Genomic DNA, 4,857 nt, shown 5'->3' with positions numbered 1-4,857 from the left:
CATGATCACAATATCTATTTTCTCATCCATGAGATATTCATATCCTACTGGGATATGTCTAAGGTGCAGCCTCTCCCACCCGCGACCAAGCTCTTGGGCATAACCAAGAGACCCCTGTACATCTGGCATACTTGTGGGGGTGGTATCTCTCAGAGTAGCACCCATAGGGGTACCATCTATGGACAACTGCATGAAACCTAGAGCCATAGGAGTAGACATCCTTACAGGTGTGATAAACCCTAGAGGTGATAATAAGTGTCCACTAGATCGACAAGATGGGGACACTGCATCAATGCCTCCACAATACCAACCTGAGCCATCCTCTCTAGAATCGGTACAAGAGCAAGGAGTAGCAATCAGTCGTGGTGTCACAACATCTATATCTCCACAGCACCTCCCAAAACCACTCCCTCCTCTAGTGGAATGAGGCATCCCTACGCCTCCCCCCTCGGAGGCCAATCGTCTAGAGCATCGACTCTACCTACTAGAGATTGAAGCATCAGAGTGTGCATGTCCTAAAGGTCATGGAGCATGAAGAAGATGGTATATCAAGGACACTTCTTGGATGACCCCTAGCACAAATAAATTGCCAAAGATGATACGAGTTGAAAATGGTCCATTAGGAGTCGCATCCAAGTGAAAAGCGATGGTTCTCAAAATTTTATGAGTTGCCATATTGGACCCACTTACAGATCAACCATTTGGTGGATCCCATGCATATTTTTAAGAATGTGGGCTACTAATTATGGGACCATATCACATGAAAGAGAGACATTGTAGGGACACGAATGGATTTGAAGGGGGTAGGCAAGATAGAGGAGCTTTTGGTTTGTTAACCGTTAGACAAACAAGGTGAAAATTTTGGAAAATCTAAAGCGGAGGACAAAGGCCAATGCAAAAGTGAAACGGAAGACGAAGGTGCGCCAAGAAAAATCTAGAAACACAAGAAGGGCAAAAAGTCCTAAATAAGGGAAAAAGGTGCACAAAGAAAAGCGTAAGTTAATACTTTTGTAAAAGAGTGCAAGCGCATCATGATTTAATTTAAGGAGCATCGTGCTCTCACCCGTGTAATTTGTAAATGTAGATGGGTGGTGGAAAGGAAGCTAGGAAGATAGAAGGACAATAGGGAAAAGGGCCTAGGCCACGGCCGGCCATGTAAAAAAGGGGATAAGGGGATGATCGCCCAAAAGGGATTTAGGGTTTTGTATATAAAGTTGAAAAGTGAATGAGAAGCTCATTCTTGTGTATGGCCAAAGCTTCTTCTTCTTCCTCTCTTGTTTCTTACCTTCTTGCTTGTGCTTGAGTGAGGGAGTGTGAGGGAGTGAGGGAGTGAGTGTGTGAGAGTGAGGGATCATGGAAGAAGCTCCCCATCTTCTCTCTTCATCTTCTCTTCTTCTCTTCTCTTCTCTTCTCTTGCGCGGCTATGGAGGATGGAGCTTGACAGAGGGGGCTTGAGCTTGCCACAAGGATCTAGAGCTACCGGAGTGCAAGAGAGAGGAGGGAACTCGATCGAGCATCAAGGTAAGCTCACTACACCCGTAAGATAGGTATTGCGCATCAGCTATGTGAGAGGTAGCCATGGCCGCTCGGCTTGAAATACTTGATCAATAAGCGGTTCGTAGGTCTCGGGATAGAGCTCCGTAGCTTCCCTCCATTTTGGTTCCGTTGCCAGGACCGACAGAATTGAGCCTTGAGTGCCGCGCGCATCAAATCGAGCATAGAAGTAGGGTTTGCAGCTTGAACCGATGCTCGAGATAGTTAGGAGATTTAGGAGGTTTTAATCCTTGGAGCAAGTAAGTATTTGGATTTTTTGTTGAATATTAGAGTGGAACCATCCATCTCCATCTCTGGTTTTGGTTTTTGTTGCATTAGGTTAATATTAGGATAGGACAAAGAAGGAAAACAGAATGGTTCTGCTACTACTGCTGGAAACAGGGAAATAGGGGCACATGTTTAGATTTCTGGTTGGAAGAGAGTGAGGGATTAACTTTGGAGGTTGCAGCAGGCTGGGATGGGGCAATAAGAGGCCCAGGGAACCAAGAAAGACCACATTTGACATTCTGCCTTGTGAAAAGAAAGTGAGCTGGAGAGCCAGGAAAAGAGAGAGAGAGCTACGAGGAGACCTCTGAAGTGCCGATCGATTCGAGCACCATAGTGATTCCAAGTATGCTTGGCAGTTTCATGTATTGTTTTGCACCTATTTGAAAGGCACGGGACGATTCCGTGGAGTAGGCATTGACCTTGAGGCATCGCGCTCAACCCGCGGGCCGTCATCCGCGCCGTTGAACTAGTCCGTCCGATTCCCAGAATCAAACCATTCAATTTCAGAAGTCGGACCGTCCGACTGCTAGAATCAGACCACCCTGTCCAATTCGATTCCCAAAATCGGACCACTGTAAGAATCGGACCCAGTCTCAAAATCGGACGCAGTGCCAAAATCAAACCACCTTGTCTGATTTTCACAATCGGACCAGTTCGTCCGATTCTCAAAATCAGACCACCCTAGTCGAGTCCCAGAATCGGCCCTCGGTCCGCCCTCGGCCCACTACCACTCGGACCACCTGACTCAACCCTCGGCCCACTTGGCCACTCAGCCCTCAGAAAACCAGACTCGAACTAGCCGAATTTGACATTCAAACCAGTTACATTCGGCCCTCGGACGAGCCGAATCGGGGATTCGGCCCCTGCAACTCGGACTTGTTGGGCCAAATTTGGATTTTTTCAAATTTTAACCCGTAGACCTGAAATTGATCGAGAGACCATATAGAATTGAAACCATATCATAGATCGATCACTGGGCTGAAACTCAGAGCAAGTAGTTCAAAATTTGGCTATAAATGGTCCTCCAAATTGCTCATGGTGTTTACCATAATGGCCCTGTGGGCCGGGGGGGATTGCCCTCCCCGGACCCCCGCAGAGGGGGCTCTGCCCCCTGCCCCCTCCACACCTCCCCTAAGTAGGTTGGAGAGAAAATGTGCTTCATGACAGGTCCTCCAAATTGGACACTAGTGTAGTAATGGCTCTACACACGAGCATGGATTCCCACTTGCAAAAGAGCAACCAAAAGCCCATACCCGAATAGAGAGAAACAAAGACCCTAGAACATCAATGGGCCAATATAGCCAACAAGGGCAAAAAGGCCACACTGCAAAAACACGTACGTGTTGCATTTAGACTACATCTAGTCAAAGCGAAAAGCAACAACATCAAGCTACAACAACAAAAATGACTAGATATGACAGTCTTGACGATAGATGCTCCTTGAATAGCACTGCACTGGCAATCCAAGACATTAGTGGAGAATCCACATATGGTCATGCAGTTGGGGACTCAAGGGCATTTGTCAGAAGGCTTAAATTTACAAGCCAAGACCCGAAATACGAAGACATAGTACCACTTGCTTATCGCAGGGTCAAACTCACCGCGGAAAGAGAGCATACTATCGATGCTTTGATTGATGAAGGAGTAGATTTTAATATCTTGACCCATGAATCATGGACCCTACTAGGCCAACCAGAGCTCACACCAACTATTGCAACTCTTAGCCCTTACGGGGGACACCCACAAGCACTCATAGGGAAGTGCAAAATCCTTGCAACAATTGAAACTAAAAGCTTGCCTATCCTATTTCATGTTCCTCCAAATAGTACTAATTACGGGAAGGAAACCCTCCTAGGAAGACTCTTCAAAAGGGCAACCAAGTGTGAGGCCGACTATGTAGCACAGAGGATGCACCTGACTCTACTGGGTGTGAGGATAGTCACAACCTTTAGCAAGGGTGACCTCATCGAACCTCGAGGGAAATGCAAGGAGGGTGCTGACATAATAGTCAAGCCTGCTAACGAGAGCAAGGACTTGTTGGAAGAGTTGATACAAGCACAGGTCAAACAACAAGAACCAGTAAGTGAGGCCATTCCTGAAACAGGAAGGTCAAGAGACAATGCCAAGGACGGGCTTTGGACTTACAAATATCGTAGAAGATCCCAAATGAAGCCCAAGCCTTATAGACAAAGACATTGATGGAGGGTCAGCACAACACCACGATGGATATCCAAAGCATTGCTACGTGCTCAAGGGTATTATGCAAGTAACCGATGGATTTGGGTGCCAAAACCCCTTGCTAAACCTCCCTTGTCAATTGAAGGCCAGATCGTATCAAGAGCAAAGAAGCGTAGGAGGAGATCTAAATGAAAAACCAAGTCTCGAGTCAATAACAGTGGAGTGACCGAGCCCCTCATGGTCGAAATCAAGAAACCAAACGAGACTAGTCGGAGGGTGGATCCTAAGCCCAGCGTGCTTGACAAGCAGATATCAGATGTAATCGTTGAGGATAAGCAAAAGCCACTAGTGCCCAAGGAGCCTTTGATTCCCCAAGAGGATAGCAGGCATCATAGGCTCAACATTGCTCATGGCAAGGTTAAATGCTCAACAAAGCATATAGCAAAATCATCTAATAGCCACGATAAAATCTCCTAGCCAGTGTCAAAGCCACTTTGGAGTCCCAAGTCTCCTACACCCTCTTCCCCTAAACAGACACAGGAAGCACAACAGTTGTCAAGTGTGGCTACTCAATCCCAATCTCTACCTATATCAGAGCTTCCAAACGTCCAAGAGGCAGGACATGACACCACCCTTAGCTCTCAACCTAAGGATATACCTACAAAATCCACTGTGGCTAGTTCAACTGATACTCGATCTATGCAAGTGAATGCTCTAAGGGAAACAAAAGACACGACCACTTCCAATCGACCTAAGGACTTGACATCGCAATCCACCAATAGTAGCAAGTCCACTGAACTAATTGCTACTACTTCTAATCAGGGATCACAGCAGTCACAGCCCTTGGCCGTGATAATG

This window comes from Lygodium microphyllum, chromosome 5 (genome assembly GCF_053477565.2).
Source record: "Lygodium microphyllum isolate KBCC chromosome 5, Lygodium_microphyllum_v1.1.10, whole genome shotgun sequence".
Taxonomy (NCBI): Eukaryota; Viridiplantae; Streptophyta; class Polypodiopsida; order Schizaeales; family Lygodiaceae; genus Lygodium; species Lygodium microphyllum.
This window is presented reverse-complemented; position numbering follows the sequence as displayed.